Below are 19,317 nucleotides of genomic sequence, written 5' to 3'. Positions count from 1 at the left end.
GCTAATTTCAAAGTCAACCAGGACACTTACTACTCGTGGTATTAATTTGCAGCTGTCATTGAATCCCTTCAAGTCTCAACTTTCACATCTGCCAGATGGAGGTAATTACTACCAACTTCAAAGAATTGCTTTGTGCATTAGAGCGTCTGGAATGCGGAATTAACCATGGCTACTACTATTTTTGGGCTTCCCTGGTGGCTCAGAGGTTAAAGCGTCTGCCTTCAATGCAGGAGACCCGGGTTCGATCCCTGGGTCGGGAAGATCCCCTGGAGAAGGAAATGGCAACCCACTCCAGTATTCTTGCCTGGAGAATCCCATGGACGGACTACTATTTCCAGGTGGCACTAGTGGTAAAGAACCTGCCTGCCAATACGGAAGACATAAGAGATGCATGTTTGATTCCTGGGTGGGGAAGGTCCCCTGGAGGAGGGCATGGCAACCCACTTCAGTATTTTTGCCTGGAGAAACCCCATGGAAAGAGAAGCCCAGCAGGCTATGTTCCATAGGGTTGCAAAGAGTCAGATACGACTGAAACAACTTAACAAACAGCATGGACTACTATTCTTATTCATTACAAAGAAGTTATAGTATCATCTTTGGTGTATGAAATGGAGGTGGCAGGTAGGAAGACAGTCCCAACTTGAGAAATCACATAAAGGAGAAGATCCAACATCCTGAGTCTTTGCAAGAAAGCTACTTTCACATCAAGACCCAGACCTCTGTTTCATAGGGGAATGAGGAAAGTGTGCATGTGAATTTTTGTCTGTTGATCAAACAAACAGAAGAGGTAATGATCATCTTTTGGTACATGACAACTAATAATCCCATGCCAATTATAATAGAAATACTTAGAATATTGAACAAACAGAGCTTGAAGGCCACTAGAGACTGAAGTGATGTTATAAGATTTTTAAAGAAAAACATATTGAGAGTGAAGATAAAGCACAGCACCTGTCAGGCAAACACATGCTCAATATAGGTCAAGTATTATCATTATTATTGGAAAAAGTCTCCCCCTAATAACCTTGCAGCATCTGTTATTGCAATGTCCATCCAGCATGACAACTATAAGCCATGGTCATCCTTTGCTTCATATTGCAAACTCGAAGTATTCGAGTAACAAGCAGACTGTATTGTGCTTTACAATTTCTGCTAATTAAATTTCTTTATTGTGGTATTCTCTGCCTCACATTCCCAGTTGGGATAAATCCCAAGGGAATATGGGACTATACAACTTGATATAATCCATTAAAAACTTAAGGGAGTGAGAGAGAAATTAGGAGCTTGGGGTTAACAGATACATATTAGTACAGATAAAATAGATAAACCACAAGGACCCACTGCTTAGCACAGGGAATTAAATTCCATATCTTGTAATAACCTATAGTGGAAAAGCATTTGAAATAGGTATGCATAACTGAATCACCCTGCTACACATCTGAAACTAACACAACACTGCAAATCAACTATACTTTAAAAATAAAAATATTTTGAAAAAATTTAACTTGGGGAAGCAAGACTACAAATGTTCTGGGTAAGTTTGTGAGAAATCTATTTCTCCTTCACTGTGAGAGAAGTGTATTTTTCCCTTTACTTTTAGTGAGATGTAATTGAAATACAGCACTATATACATTTAAGGTATAAAACATAGGATTTGACTTACATACATCATGAAATGATTATTACCATAAGTTAAGTGAACCTCCATCATCTCACAGTGATGCACATTATCATCCCCAGTCCTAACCAATCATGTTCCTCCTTCTCTTCCCCATCCTGCTCCTTTATTAAAGTTCCAGCTGTTTTGAAATGACTTACAGGGACTTCTATAATCTACTGCTTCAGTGTCTCTCCATTATGAAACTCTGTACTTTACAATGTTCAACAGGTGGTAGTAAGTTCAAAATATGGAGATAGAATTCAGGAAGCACTGAAGACAGCTTCTTTTGTTCTACTTCATGCTGTACACAACCATCCTCGCTTTATGGGGATCTCTTTACAATCATCAGGGCTTCCCTGATAGTTCAGTTGGTAAATAATCTGCTTTCAATGCTGGAGACACTGGTTCAATTCCTGGGTCCAGAATATCCACTGGAGAAGGGATAGGCTACCCACTCCAGTATTCTTGGGCTTCCCTTGAGGCTCAGCTGGTAAAGAATACGCCTGCAATGTAGGAGGCCTGGGTTTGATCCCTGGGTTGGGAAGATCTCCTGGAGAAGGGAAAGGTTAACCACTCCAGTATTCTAGCCTGATGAACTGCATGGACTGAATAGTCCATGGGGTTGCAAAGAGTTGGACATGACTGAGTGACTTTCACTTTCCTTTCCTCACAATCATCATCAAATAGACACTTTCAGAGTGTAACTCTGGTCCAAGAATGTGCTGAGTATGCCATCTGGAGTTAACATGTCTGCATTCATCCTTCCAGTGTCCCAAAAGATGATTCAGAAAAAGAAAGGAGACAAAATCCTCAAGTCTTATCATTTAAGAGGATTGAGACAGTACAAACTAAGATATTTTAAGGTGTGAATTTTTGTCTTGGAGCTGTTAGAAATAATCAGGTGAAACCAACCCACACCTGGATTAAGCAGAACTCCAGGGACATAATATACAGACAGCAGACCTAAAAATTTTGTTCTAGCATTGATTCCATATATAAGACTAAAAATCTGAGAGTTGTCAACAGTACAATTATAAATGTAGAGGTATAGAAATGGAAAGCAAAAGTAAAAAGCAGTTGGAAGGAGAAAATATCGAGTTCAAAGGCTCGCAGCTATTATTGTTTTGGTATATTTCTCCTTATTTTGTTAATGTTATTGTTCTTAGTGTTGTTGTTGGTTTTCTTTTTGGTAAATTATATTAATACTCTCTTACTATCTACCTAATAATCATACTGCAGCACAGGTGCCATAACAGGCTATTCACATCATTCATTGATTGGTTAAGACTGGAATAAAGCCTGGATAGTTTATCATTATGGGAAAAGAAATATAAAATGATAAATATGTGTAAGGATAGAATACTATTCAGTGCCCCCAAAAGATTAAACAAATCTACATAAAGAAGAATGAATAGAGGCAGTTAATATGTTAAGAGACACATTCTGGAACCAAACTGCCTGGAAGAGAAAACAAGCTTGACATTCTTAGTTGAGCAAGCTTGTGCAAGATCCTTAACCTCCCTGTTCCTTAATTTCCTTTGGAAGGACTGAAGCTCCAATACTTTGGCCACCTGATGCAAAGAGTCAACTCGCTGGAAAAGATGCGGAAACCGGGAAAGCTTGAAGGCAAGAGGAGATGGGCACAACAGAGGATGAGATGGTTGGATGGCATCATTGACCAAATGGACATGAGTTCAAGGAAACTCCTGAAGATAGTGAAGGACAGAGCGGCCGGCATGCTTCAGTCCATGGGGTCTCGAAGCATCAGACACAACTTATTGACTGAATAACAGCAACCTGATGATAAAACTGACATCTAATTTAGACTATTGATAAGAACAGCATGAGTTAACAGAGAACATTTAGAGACAGGTAGAGCCTGTTTTAAATGTTCAATAGATGTTAGTTATTATTATCAGGGAACAAACAAATAGCACTACCATGTGGTTCAGCAGTCCCACTACTGGGCATATACAAAGAAAATTAAATCAATGTGTCAAAGAAACATCTATACTCCCACGTTCACTGCAGCATTACTCACAATAGCCAAGCTACGGAAACAATCTGTCTGTCCATCCATGGATGAATGATAAAGAAAATGTGGTCTATACAAACAATGAAATATTATTCAACCTAAGAAAGAAATCTTGCCATTTGTGACATCATGGATTAACTTGGAGGGTGTTACATTTTGTGTTGCTGACATGCTTGATGCTGTTGGACTTTTGCAACTCCATGTACTGTAGCCTGCTAGACTTCTCTGTCTGTGGAATCATCCTGCCAAGAATCCTGGAGTGGGTTGCCATTTCCTCCTCCAAGGGATCTCCCCAACCCAGGGATCTAACCCACCTCTCCTGTGGTTCCTACATTGGCAGGCAGATTCTGCACCACTTGAGCCACCTGGAATCCCTGGAGAGTGTTATGCTAAGTGATATAAACCAGACACAGAAAGAAAAATACTGCATACTTTCACTTACATGTGGAATCTAAAAATAGTTGAACTCATAAAATCACAGAGTAGAATGGAGGTTGCAGTAGGGAGATGCTGGTCAAAGGAGGCAATGTTTTATTTGCACAAGATGAATAATCCCTGGAAATCTAACGTACAACATGATGGTTAATAATACTGTATTATATACTTGAAATCTGCTGAGAGTAGATCTCAGTTATTTTTACCATACATACAAAAAATGCTATGTAAGGTGATGTATATGTTTATAAGCTTGACTGTGGGGATTATTTCACTATGTATATATATATCAAAAGATCAAATTGTACACCTTAAATATATACAACCTTATGTGTCACTTATATTCCAATAAAGGTAAAAAAGTATATACTCTAAATGTACATCAAAACAAGCTAATTATATTGATACTTCAGGAACACATAGACTTCAACATAAACAGATGTAGAGAGGGCTGGAAGGTTATAAATTAAATATGAGGGAAGCTAATAGGATTGGACATACAGAGTAATAGGGGAAATTATAAAACTAAATTAAAAATAAAAGAAGGATGTACATGGACTGAAAATGAGAGAATGCAGCACCTTAGTCAGATCCTCTCTCCAGGAATTTTAAATGAGAGACACAGAGAAGTTGGGTAGATACAGAGGAGGAAGGGAAAGGCTAGGTTGTCAAGCAAGACTCAGCAGACCAAAGGCACGTTCATGAAAATGAGAGTCTTACTGCGGGGAGTAGAATCTAAGGGCAGAACTGGCATCACTGCATGTTTCCTCCTGAGGTGGAGGGGATTTTCTTGGCTCCCTTAGCTCTCCACGTACCTAGCAACGGGCCCTAAGACCTGAGGTTATTTGTTTGTCCTCATCCATTGAAATTAAAAATAGCCCAATACTACATGTTTGGTGTGACACTTCAGAGGAAATCTGCCTAGGGCATACATGACAAAGTGCTTTGGTTCAACTTGAGACATAAATTATACAAACACTGAAAACTACTATAATGACCTTTAAGAAAACTATTATTTTTGTCCTGCTTAAAGCCCCACGGGGACAGTTGCTGGGACAGAAATGGGAAGAATGGTGCATTTAAGATCTCTGTGCCTAAAATCCACTGTTCCACCCCTTTGTATCAAGATATGAAAAATTTTTAATATTTTAATTTCTTCCAATAAGATAAGATATCAAGAGTAAGGTGTATGGGCCTTGAGATTTTATTCCTGTTAAACAGGTGTTGTAAAATAATCAAAGGAAAATCCTGAGCAGATTATCTATATATCAGTTCAGTTCAGTTGCTCAGTCATGTCCGACTCTTTACGACACCATGAATCACAGCACGCCAGGCCTGCCTGTCCATCACCAACTCCCAGAGTTCACTCAAACCCATGTCCATGGAGTTGGTGATGCCATCCAGCCATCTCATTCACTGTCACCCCGTCTCCTCCCACCCCCAATCCCTCCTAGCATCAGACCCTTTTCCAGTGAGTTAACTCATTGCATGAGGTGGCCAAAGTATTGGAGTTTCAGCTTTAGCATCAGTCCTTCCAATGAACACCCAGGATTGATCTCCTTTAGAATGGACTGGTTGGATCTCCTTGCAGTCCAAGGGACTCTCAAGAGTCTTCTCCAGCACCACAGTTCAAAAGCATCAATTCTTCGGCGATCAGCTTTCTTCACAGTCCAACTCTCGCATCCATACATGACCACGGGAAAAACCATAGCCTTGACTAGACGTACCTTTGTTGGCAAAGTAATGTCTCTGCTTTTTAATATGCTGTCTAGGTTGGTCATAACTTTCCTTCCAAGAAGTAAGTGTCTTTTAATTTCATGGCTGCAATCAGCATCTGCAGTGATTTTGGAGCCCCAAAAAATAAAGTCTGACACAGTTTCCACTGTATAACATGCATTAAAAAAGCTAAGATCTTAACTTTAACCTTCCCCAATCATGACTCCAATATCCAAGAAAAACCTACCAAACTTGTAAAATTAATTGATTGCTACTTACATAGATCACATAAGTGAAAAGGAATAGAAGAGAAATCTGGAATGAAGTTCCTGGGACTTAATAGTCTTAGATATGAGGATAAGGACCTTAGGGGGATGCAGATGGTACTGTTTTTTGTTTGTTTCCCAGAAGAAGCCTTCGGCAAAGAAGAGGAAGGAAAATATAGAAAGTAAAGTGCTGGCAGTATAGATACTACTGAAGATAATAGCTGAGTAGTTTAGGCTAACAAACTCACAGAGGAGGACACAGCAACTCACTCCAGTATTCCTGCCTGGAGAATTCCATGGACAGAGGAGCCTGGCGGGCTATAGTCCATAGGGTCACAAAGAGTTGGGACACAACTGAAGCAACTTAGCTAGCAGTAGCAGGCTTAGAAATATAATAGATATTTTGGCCAACAATTAAGTACAAAGAGGAGAATCTAAAAATATTTTCCAACTTGGATGAACTGTAGGAATTTAAGCCAAATTTGAAGTAGAGGGAAAAAAATGGACAAGAAAAGTATAAAACTGAGTACAAGACTAAAATCAAGGGTAGAGGAGGCTCAAGTTTTCGTAGAGAAAATAATAGAACGGGGGGACTTCTCTGGCAGTCCAGTGGTTAAGACTTTGCCTTCCAATGTAGGGAGTATAGGTTTGATCCCTGGTTGGGGAACCAAGATTACACACAACTCCTGGCCAAAAAAATCAAAACATAAAAGAAACACTATAACAAATTCAATAAAGATTTTTAAAATTGCCCACAACAAAAAACAGAATCTTAAAAAGAGAGTAGGTAACAGAACAATAACTGAAGAACAATAATTGTAGCCAATATTATCTGTAGACCAACACACAGCATATGGAGAGCAAACACAGTAAAACTAAAATGTGGGTTAAATCAGGGTAGGAACATCACTACGGTGTCTGACCAGGCTCCTGAATAGCATCACTGTATGAAAGGAACAATGAGCTCTTAAGGGATCCATCCTCACTGGGCTCTGTGCAGCTTGGCCTGGGATTCAGGTCACTGAGATGCTACCTTGGCCTAGTATGGCTAGAGTTAGTCAAGAGGAGGTTAACATAAAGCCATGGAAGTGCCCAATTCTGGCAAAAGCCCATAAATATATATTAAAGAGTAATTTGGTACTTTAAAATAGAAGTGGGTATTGGGTATCAAAATGAGTTCATGTGCATGCATGCAAAGTCACTTAGTCATGTCCTACTCCTTGTGACCCCATGGACTGTAGTCTGCCAGGCTCCTCTGTCCTTGGGGATTCTCCAGACAAGAATATTGGAGTGGGCTCTCATGCCCTCCTCCAGGGAACCTTCCCGACTTTGGGATCAAACTCATGTCTCTTATGTCTCCTGCAATGGTAGGCAGGTTCTTTACCACTAGCACCACCTGGCTGAGATCAATTCAGAAAAAGCTATCTCTTTTCTTTTTTTTTTTGATAGATTTACTAGACTAGTAGAGAAGAAAGGAGAAGATGCTACAGGTAGAAAGCAATATACCACCCCCCCAAAATCTTTCCTGATACCCTCATAAACAACTAAAAGGAGCTGGATGAATTTCTATAGTTAGCCAATGTTGATTAATGGATCAGGACCACCCTGAGGGATGGCTCCATGAAGCTGGATGCTGAGGGGGAAATGCTTGGCTCTTTTTTGTTTAGCATTTTGATTAACACCTCAGATAAAGACACAGATGGCAAGCTTATCAAATTTGGGGATGATATAAGGCTGAGAGTTATAGCTAATATGTTGGATGTCAGAATCAAGATTTGGAGAGCTTAACAAGCTGGAATAATGAGCTGCAACTAAGAATATGAAAGGCAACACAGTGGGAAGCATAGTTTTGCATTATGGTGTCCAGAAGATAGCTGAATGTATACACTCAGAATAGGGTTCAAAATGTTATAGCCATTCCTAAGTAAAAGGCTTCAGAATTTTTTATTTTAATGCAAACTGAAAATACATCAAATAGTCACTATACATTAATCATTTAATTAAATTTTAATGTAAACTTCATCTACCAAGAAGTATTTGAGATGGTTTACAAGACAGAACCTGAACAAAAATACTATTAAAATGGTCCAAAGAATGTGGAAAAATATAATACAATATTAGGAATATTGTACTTCCATTTATACAAAAGACATTATCTGAGCATGTACTCCGGCTGAAAGAGTATTTTTTGCCTGTTGGACAATTATTCTTTAAATTCTATATCCTATAATGGCCTTCTCTGATTCCCCAATTTAAATGATACTCCTTTTTACTATTCTTTTATAGTATCCTGGTCAAGTTTGTCATACCACTTAGGACAAATGGAACTTACATATTCTGTGCTTATATTCTCTTAATCTCTCTTGTCACTAGACTGCAAACTCCACGAAGACAAGGACCGAGGGCTTTGTCTAAACTGAGTAATCAAGGTGTAGCACAGTACTTGACACATAGTTCAGTTCAGTTCAGTCGCTCAGTTGTGTCCGACTCTCCGTGACCCCACGAATCACAGCACGCCAGGCCTCCCTATCCATCACCAACTCCCTGAGTTCACTCAAACTCTTGTCCACAGAGTCGGTGATACCATCCAGCCATCTCATTCTCCGTCGTCCCCTTCTCCTCCCACCCTCAACCTTTCCCAGCATCAGAGTCTTTTCCAGTGAGTCAACTCGTCGCATGAGGTAGCCAAAGTATTGCAGTTTCAGCTTTAGCATCAGTCCTTTCAATGAACACCCAGGATCGATCTCCCTTAGAATGGACTGGTTGGATCTCCTTGCAGTACAAGGGACTCTCAAGAGTCTTCTCCAACACTCCAGTTCAAAAGCATCAATTCTTCGGCGATCAGCTTTCTTCACAGTCCAACTCTCACATCCACACATGACCACAGGAAAAACCATAGCCTTGACTAGACGGACTTTTGTTGGCAAAGTAATGTCTCTGCTTTTTAATATATTATCAAGGTTGGTTATAACTTTCCTTCCGAGGAGTAAGCGTCTTTTAATTTCATGGCTGCAATCAGCATCTGCAGTGATTTTGGAGCTCAAAAAATAAAGTCTGACACTGTTTCCACTGTTTTTCCATCTATTTCCCATGAAGTGATGGGACCAGATGCCATGATCTTTGTTTTCTGAATGTTGAGCTTCAAGCCAACTTTTTCACTCTCCTCTTTCACTTTCATCAAGAGGCTTTTGAGTTCCTCTTCACTTTCTGCCATAAGGGTAGTGTCATCTGCATATCTGAGATTATTGATATTTCTCCCAGCAATCTTGATTCCAGCTTGTGCTTCTTCCAGCCCAGCATTCCTCATGATGTACTCTGCATATAAGTTAAATAAGCAAGGTGACAATATACAGCCTTGACGTACTTCTTTTCCTATTTGGAACCAGTCGGTTGTTCCATGTACAGTTCTGACTGTTGCTTCCTGACCTGCATACAGGTTTCTCAAGAGGCAGGTCAGGTGGTCTGGGATTCCCATCTCTTTCAGAATTTTCCACAGTTTATTGTAATCCACACAGTCAAAGGCTTTGGCATAGTCAATGAAGCAGAAATAGATGTTTTTCTGGAACTCTCTTGCTTTCTCCATGATCCAGCGGATGTTGGCAATTTGATCTCTGGTGCCTCTGCCTTTTTAAAACCTGCTTGAACATCTGGAAGTTCACGGTTCACATATTGCTGAAGCCTGGCTTGGAGAATTTTGAGCATGACTTTACTAGCGTGTGAGATGAGTGCAATTGTGCGGTAGTTTGAGCATTCTTTGGCATTGCCTTTCTTTGAGATTGGAATGAAGACTGACCTTTTCCAGTCCTGTGGCCACTGCTGAGTTTTCCAAATTTGCTGGCATATCGAGTGCAGCACTTTCACAGCATCATCTTTCAAGATTTGACACATAGTACATTGCAATAAATAAATCCTGAATCAATGAATAAATAAGCTAAGAACTGGGGGCTAATAGTTTGGAAGAAGACATGTAAAGAGATAAGGTCTGGAATACCCTGGTGGAACCTGCTGGTCTAGCAGTTAAGACTCCCTGCTTCCCCTGCAAAGGGTGTGGGTTTGATCCCTGGTGGGAAAATTAAGGTCTTGCGTGCCTTGTGTGGCCAAAAATAAAGGTAAAGTCTAATATGAATAATGTTCTACATGAAAGTATGACGCTGTTTCTGTGAAAATATAGAATTGGTCTTAGTGAACTTGGGGAAAAGGCCTTTTGAAGAAATCAACTTGATTTCTGGCTCAAAAAGATGAACAGGAGTTCACTTTGAAAAGAAAAAGACACCATACAAAGGAAAGAACATTGGCAAAGGACAGAAGGTGTGTGGGGAACGGTGGGAGGAGTCCAGCGTGGAGGTGGCATATGGTACAGGAAAGGAGGGGCTGAATGTGACACTGGGACATTTTGTCCTCTCAACTATCATTTAAGCACTAACTGCCAAAACGAAACATATTGAAGAAAAATAAGCACAGTAATGAAGAAACTAGAAATTACACATGAGTCAGAGTACAAAGCACTCTGGATAACCTGGAAAATAAAACATTTAAAAATTTATTGATATTAATATGAGGGGCATTACATATATTTTCAGATTTTGGAAGTGACCTTAGGCAGACAATATTTTAAATCTATTTTAATTGAATAAAGTTAATTTGGAACCAATGAAGGAAGGCATTTTGAGTACAAAAAATTAAAATCTTTGCCATTTTTAGAGCACTTCAGCTGATCGTTACAGTAATAAACTTCTAATTGGTGAGAAGATTTAAGTAGAAGGAACATGACTCTTCTATTACCATTCCAAATAAAAATATTTCTTAGTCTGAAGGGGGGTCATCACTTTCACCTGTCAATGTCATCTGTATCACCTACATTGCCACCTGTAAGCTATTCTAAAATCTATATTCCCAAACTGTAATTACAGAAATTTCTCTCTTTGACTTCAAATATTTTCAATTGTGTGGGTTTTTCACATCTCTAATAATTGTTCTGCTCAGTCCTCAAACTGTTCAATACTGAGTTTTCCACTTTCTACTCTCAAGATTGTACCTTACCCTTATTAATGTCAACATCCATCACTGACCTAGTTTTCAAAAGTTCTCCCAACTCTGCCCTGTTTCCCCAACTTTAATAAGTGTTATCCCTCCTGACTTTCAAATACTTTCTCCTCTTCCCCTCTCCACGGACTCTCCTTTTTCATTCTCACAGGGGCGACTGCAACCCTCTTCTGATGATTTCTCTACCTTTCTCTTTTATCTAATCTAACCTCAACTCTGGAGCCAGAAATACTTTGCTAAAATAAATACAGAACCCTAGCACAGCCCTGGTTAACAACCCTACTTTCTAAAGCAGCAACGTCTTGAGTGTTTTGGATTTGAAGAATCAGTAGGAGAAAGGTAGCATTAGGACAAGGACTTTTGGGTTTCTCTTACCCTCTGGCAATCTTATCTATGATGCAGACTCTTTGCGACCCACAGACTATAGCCTGCCAGTGTCTTCTGTCCATGGGATTCTCCAGGCAAGAATATTGAAGTGAGTTGCCATGCCCTCCTCCAGAGGATCTTCCTGACCCAGGGATTGAACCCATGCACCTTATGTCTTCTGCATTGGCAGGCAGATTCTTTACCACTAGCACCACCTGGGAGGCAGCCTGTAGGGACCATCTCTTAATACTTTAAATGAGTATATCCTAGGTATCAGTACTTCATTCCTCTAACTGCCAAGCTAATTTGAAATATATATGCTATATTTTATTTATCCATTTATTAGCAATTTAAAATATGGGATGTTTCTACATTTTGACTTCACAAGTAATGTTGCAAAATACTTATGTTTTATGAGAATACAGGCTTTCATTTCTCTTGGGTGTATATTTCATTTCTGTTGGGTCATATGGCAACTCAGTGTTTATCTTTTTTAAGGAGCTGTCAAACTTTTTCAAAGCAGTTTCATCATTTTACATTCTCATCAGCAATGTATGGAGATTCCAGTTTTTTTACATCCTCACCAACACATTGCCTTTTTGACTAGTGGATATGAAGTGACATCTGATTACAGCTTTGATTTCCATTTCCCTAATGAGTAATGATATTGAGCGTCTTGTCAGAAGTTTAAAAGCCATGTGTACTTAACATATCTTCTTTGGAGAAATGCCTATTTAAATTATTTGACCATTTTTCAACTAGGCTGTCTTTGTTGTTGACTAAAAAGACCTTATTCTGGATGCAAATCTATTCTTATCAGATACACATTTGCAAATATCATCTTCCGTTCTGTGAGACTCTATACATTCTATTTGCTTTCTTCATTACGTTTTAGCCATGATACTTTGTCTAATAATTTGCAGATTATGGTATCAACTGTTCACACATAAAACCTATTGTGCAGACACTACACACAGGAAAAAAAAGAAAATAACACTTTGCGAGTGGTTCTAATACTTGAGAAGTTTCCAATTCTTTTTCATTTGCACATCTTTAAAAGGTCTAGTTGCAAAAATACAACAGCCTTAACATTGGAAGGACTGATGCTAAAGCTGAAACTGCAATACTTTGGCCACCTCATGCGACGAGTTGACTCACTGGAAAAGACTCTTATGCTGGGAAAGGTTGGGGGAGGTAGGAGAAGGGGACGACAGAGAATGAGATGGCTGGATGGCATCACCAACTCTGTGGACATGAGTTTGAGTGAACTCCGGGAGTTGGTGATAGACAGGGAGGTCTGGCGTGCTGTGATTCATGGGGTCACGGAGAGTCGGACACGACTGAGCGACTGAACTGAACTGAACATATTCTGGTATGCTAAATAACGGCCCCCAAAGGTATCTGAGTTCTAATCTCTGGAACCTCTGAATGGCCCCTTATATGTGAAAAGAGACTTTGCAGGTGTGATTAAATCAAGGGTATTGAGGTGGGAATATAAATCTGGGCTATCCCGAGTGCCCTTACAAGAGGGAAACAGAGATTGGGACAGATTTGACATTGAAGAAGTAATAAGACACCAAAGTAAGATGCTATACCACTGGTTTTGAAGACAGAGAAAGAGGCCATGAACCAAGGAATGCAGCTCTAGAAGCTGGGAAAAGTTCAGGAAATAGGTTTCCCTCTACAGGCTTTGAAGGGAGCGAAGCTCTGACTACACCTTGATTTTGACTCAGTTATACTGATTTTGGATTTCTGATCTTTAGAAGTGTGAAAAAGTAAGTGTGTCATCTTAAGCAACCAAGTTTGTGGTATTCTTAGAGCAGTCATAACAAACTACTACATTTATGTATATGAAAATTCTTTACATAGAAGCATAGATTTATATTCTATGTTTTGTAAATTACGAGTATGTAGATGCGCTGACTCTTTGCCAGGTGTTTGCGGCCACATAGTAATGAAGTAGACACAGTCCCTCCCTGAAGGATACCATACTCCTCTGTGGCAGGACAGACTAGACATACAGCAGGTAAAATATGAGAAGTACTACGATTGGGGGCCTGTTTTTTTTTTTTTTTTTAAGGGATATACAGCAGATATACTTAACTCTTAATAAGTACTAGGATTTGGGAAAGAACTGACTAGCAAGACTGCTTGAATTTCCCAGAAAGGGTGACATTTCTAACATAAGTCCTGAGAGGTTGCTAGGAGTCTACTAGAGAATTAGGTTGCAAGGGGGGAAAATTAAAGAGTGTATGGAGAGAAGGCAAAGCCTCATGAGAAGGAATGGTATGTATTAAGATTGGCAAGATTCTAAGATGGCTGGGGCTCAGCATGGGAAGGAAAAAGGATGAGGTTTCAGGGGTTATCAAGGGCAAAATCATGAAGGGTCTTGTATGTCACATTAAGTGACCTGGGCAGTCAGTTGACAATGAGAGTTTAAAAACCTATGGCAGTGATCATCATACCGGCCTGTGGGAAAGATTCTGCTCATTGAAATGGGACCAAAGGGTGGTGGAAGGAAGGACTGAGTAAGGCCAGGTGGATCTAAGGGAAGGGTAAGAAGTCTGAGCAAGTCAGGAAGAACCACTGGAATGGAGAACCATGGATAGAGGATCAAAGCATCTCTAAGTAGTGATTTCACATGAATTTTTATAGCAACATTCACAGTAAAAATGAAGCAAAGGAAGCAAAATCTCAAGATAGAAAACACAGAAGCATATCCATCTTGTCAAACTTAAATTTACTTGCTAAGGAGTAGACACTATTATTCCTCCTCAAGTGATGATTTGAAGAGCTTTTCAACATCTGAAAAAACATACAGGTGCAGAAGATTTAGGAAACAGGTCATTTGGCAAAAGCTGTAGATGACTAAAGAGTTTCTATTTCCTTCTGCAAGAGATATAATTATTCAGTCTCTCTGCCTGGTGCACTCATAAAGGTGAGCTCACAATACTTTTAAAAGTTCGTCCTGTCTTTGATACACACAACTCTTTGCCAGGACACTTCATAAAATGCTCTTTTAAACAATTCAGTTAATAAAGATGTAAATTTCAGTCTCCTACCTTGGCCAAAATAAACTAGCCCATAAGAAGTTGAGCTAAATCTTTTCAATAATATAAAATTCAATATAGTCACAGAAACTAAACTTTCTAAAGGTACTAAGATTAAATTAACATTTTGTCAGTAACTGCAAGTACATGAAATATTATTCTTTAAATCACTAAGGTATCTTAGATTATTGTGCTTTGTTTGCTATCCATCAGTTCAGTTCAGTCGCTCAGTCGTATCCAACTCTTTGCAACCCCAAAAATCGCAGCACGCCAGGCCTCCCTGTCCATCACGAACTCCTGGAGTTCACTCAAACTCATGTCCATCAAGTCGGTGATGCCATCCAACCATCTCACCCTCTGTCGTCCCCTTCTCCTCCTGCCCCCAATCCCTCCCAGCATCAGGGTCTTTTCCAATGAGTCAACTCTTTGCATGAGGTGGCCAAAGTATTGCAGTTTTAGCTTTAGCATCAGTCCTTCCAATGAACACTAAGGACTGATCTCCTTTAGAATGGACTGGTTGGACCTCCTTGCAGTCCAAGAGACTCTCAAGAGTCTTCTCCAACACCACAGTTCAAAAGCATCAATTCTTCAGCGATCAGCTTTCTTCACAGTCCAAGTCTCACATCCATACATGACCACGGGAAAAACCATAGCCTTGACTAGACAGACCTTGGTTGGCAAAGTAATGTCTCTGTTTTTTAATATGATATCTATGTTGGTCATATCTTTCCTTCCAAGGAGTAAGCATCTTTTAATTTCATGGCTGCAATCAGCATCTGCAGTGATTTTGGAGCCCCAAAAAATAAAGTCTGACACTGTTTCCACTGTTTCCCCATCTATTTCCCATGAAGTGATGGGACCAGATGCCATGATCTTAGTTTTCTGAATGTTAAACTTTAAGCCAACTTTTTCACTCTCCTCTTTCACTTTTATCAAGGGGCCTTTTAGTTCCTCTTCACTTGCTATCCCTACCTCCTTATATATAATAGCAAATTAATCAAATTGCTGTACTAGACTTAAGTTTCAAATGCCAAGTTATTTCTGGGTGAAATATTAATGAAGATAATTAATTGCCTCTCAAACTCAATCATAATTTATCTGGAATCAGATAGGAAACAGATTCCATTTTCACTTTATAATCTGATGAATTAAAATGTTATTCACATAGTTCTCACTGGATCACTAAGAAAATTGTTTTTCTGCATTTTCCCCATTCTTTCAAAAATATTCCTTGTCTATTGGTAGCAAAACAATTTCATTCCAGTACAATTAGGATTCCCCTTAATCCCAAACATTTTTTAAGGGCAAAATAGAACAAAATATTCTAGTGTCTGTCTAGCCATGTATTTTAGAGTCAACTTCTCTGTGGCTTCTTATTTATTATATTCAGCTATTCTACCCAAACAACTCTTAATATACACACACACTCAAAACTTTTATCAAGGCATGTGTGTTGCCTCTGGTCATATCTAGATTCACCTTTTCATTCATTCAACCAACATAACTGACAGTCTGTGGTGGGCCAGACCCTGTGTTAAGCCCTGGGGATGGAGAAATGAACTTGAGTCAATACACCTGAATTGAAATGAACCTGATTCAATAAACATTCAGGTTAGTAAGAGAAACAGAAAAGTATATGGCTAAAAAAAAAATCTAAATATATTGATAAACGACAAAAAGGATGATCCTCTCCCCTACCCTGTAAACGAAAGTAGGAAAAGTGCTTCCTGGATCAGGCATCACTTTGTCTTATCCCAAAGGAAGAGGAGCCTCATGAAAGGAGGAAGAAGAGTGTGCCAGGTGGAATATATAGTCATGGACCTCCTTTGGTGTCCTGTTAAGGAGCTGGTATATGTGGAAGAGACTAGGAGAAACTGCCAACACAGCATTGGCATGGTCACTGTGTCTTTTAGTGTGATGACTGATGCTGCTGCTGCTGCTAAGTCACTTCAGTCGTGTCCGACTCTGATGGCTCTCAGTGAATAATAGACATCAGGTGGTTAAGACAATATGGTAACATCTGTCACTGGGAGACAGCAAGAGGAAAAGAAAAATTTGAGAAAATGCTTAAGAGGCAAACTTACCAAGACCTGATGGTCTAGTCATGTATTTACAAATATGTTTTAAATACCTACTAACTTTCAGGCATCATTCTAGGTGCTGTGGATATAGCTGAAAAGAAAAGTGAAAAATAAAAAGCAGTTCTTTCTTTCTTGGAATTTTACTATCCAATCATAGGAGAGAGAGATAAAGTATTTTTAAAATGTAAATGCATAATATTTTAGTTAGTGATTAAGTACCATGAAGAAAGATAAAGACCGGTAAGGGGAATAAGGGGCTTCCCAAGTGGCATTAGTGTTAAAGAACCCATCTGCCAATGTAGGAGACATAAGATACATAGGGTGGGGGAGATCCCCTGGAGGGGGGCATGGCAACCCACTCCAGTATTCTTGCCTGGAGAATCTCCCATGGACAGAGGGGCCTGGAGGGCTACTTTCCATAGAGTCGCACAGAGTATGACACAACTAAAGCAACTTAGCACACATACATGCATGGGGAATAGGAGGTGATGAAATAGAATGATCTATTAGAGGAGCAGGGCAAAGATTTGTTATGAGCAGAGATGGGAATGAAGGAAGGGATGAAGGCAGGAAATAGGGGAGAGAAGAATGGAGTATGTTGAGGTGTTGAGGTGAGGGTGCTTTCATGTCCTAGTCTTTGAAAATAATATCACTGGGATAAGAGACATAATTGGAAGTAACTCACCTAAAGTATCGTTATTTTGGCACATTCTATTCTGTTGACTGAATTAGGTTATCATCCAGAGTCAACATCTGGCCTGTTGTCACACACAGTTGGGAATTAAATCCAACACCCTGACAACAGGCAGTGATGGAACTCAATAGCAGCAAACAACTGCTGACAGAATACAGACACAAATTCCACTCTTAAGTGTTCTGTTTGTCTTAAATGAGGCATAATTTTAATACTGGTCCCCTCAGTGATATTCCTAAAGACAAAGAGACTGGGCTAATATTATCTGTGGTTTGCATATTCCATAAAATCCATTAGCATAAGTAATTCAGAATTTACTGAATTGTGTTGCCCACAGCTATATGTACAATCTATGTGCCCATCAACAGATGAGTCAAATAATTTGTAGTGTTTATAAACAATGGACTGTTATCCAGCCACGAGAAAGACATTCACCGTTTGTAACAATGTAAATGGACTTAGAGGATAGTACGCTGAGACAAGTCAGACAGAGAAATACTGTATTATATCACCTTATACGTATAATCTCAAAGTGACAAACTCATAAAAACAGTAAAATGGTGGTTTCCAGGGGATAGGAGTGGAGGGATAAGATAAGGATAGAATAATTTTTTTTAACAGTATGAACTTGGAATGAATAGTGAAGAAGCCAAAGAGATCTAATGCACAGTACAATAATATGGACAACAATATAGTCTTATAACCAAACTTACTAAGAATAGAATTATTCCAAACACTGAAAAGATAATTATGTAATATTATATGTGTTTATCATCACTATAATTGCAATCATATTACAACCTACAAATGTCTTGAATTAAATTGTACACCTTAAATTTATGCAATGAATGATATACATCAAATATATTTCAAGAAAATTTAAAAAATAGACCACTATGTCTACTAAGGGCTTCTCAGGTGACTCAGTGGTAAAGAATCCACCTACCGAAATGCAGGAGACTTGGGTTTAATCCCTGGGTTGGGAAGATCCCTTGGAGAAGGAAATGACAACTAACTTCACTATTCCTGCCTGGAAAATCCCATGGAGAGAACCTAGAGGGCTTCAGTCTATGGAGTCATAAAAGAGTCAGATAAAACTTAGTGACTAAACAACTGGAGTGGGTAGCCATTCCCTTCTACAGGGGATCCTTCCAACCCAGGGATCAAACCAAGGACCTCTGAATTGCAGGGGTTAGAATCTTTACCATCTGAGTCAACAGGAAGCCCTAACAACAACAATGTATTTTAAAGGTGAAAAACAATGATCAGAGTAAACCAACTCTGCTGCTGCTGCTGCTGCTAAGTCACTTCAGTCGTGTCCGACTCTGTATGAACCCATAGATGGCCCCCTCCCAGGCTCCGCTGTCCCTGGGATTCTCCAGGCAAGAACCCTGGAGTGGAAACCAACTGTAGCTTTTCCCAAATGGATCCATTACTTGTCTGTGATGTGTTTAATGTTTCTGAAAGTAAAATCACTGAATATAACACCGCAGACTAACTCAACAGGCAACGCAATGACTGTGCTAACTAAAAATTATTAAATCTTAAATTGCGTTCCTATAATGATCCAGGTATAGCCTAAATAAAATGAGCTGATACATTATCAATATAGAATAAAGACATACTATCATTTACTTGTGTGTTAAAAGTTAATTCAATTTGTTATTTCTGGTATTACTGAGAAAATTTACTAGAATATAAAAGCCTTGATGATAGTGACCAAAATCTATCAGTTATTTTTTTTAGAGTTTACCACTCAAACATAAATTTTCTCTATTCATACCTTCTATAAAATCCCTAACTTCTTTAGTTTTTGTTTGTTTAAAGGTAATTAAAAACCAAAAAGTAGAACAGGAACTAGATAAGCTCCGTTGCTATCAATAGTCAAAGCCTCCTCGATCAGTGTTTATACCAACTGCATTTAACTGTATTTAACCATCATTCTCTTTTCACCCATATCTTTTAAATTAT

The 19,317-nt window shown here is 39.1% G+C and overlaps 1 protein-coding gene across 1 annotated transcript in view; it reads right to left on the bottom strand.

Moving 5' to 3' along the window:
• THSD7B (thrombospondin type 1 domain containing 7B) overlaps positions 1-19,317 on the bottom strand; it is a 953,717-nt gene that overhangs the window by 276,087 nt on the left and 658,313 nt on the right. The window lies entirely within an intron of this gene.

Source organism: Moschus berezovskii, chromosome 2 (assembly GCF_049115385.1).
Source record: "Moschus berezovskii isolate FMDL1 chromosome 2, NW_MosBer_1.0, whole genome shotgun sequence".
NCBI lineage: Eukaryota > Metazoa > Chordata > Mammalia > Artiodactyla > Moschidae > Moschus > Moschus berezovskii.
Note: the sequence above shows the minus strand (reverse complement) of the source record. Positions and strands in the feature narration are given on the sequence as shown.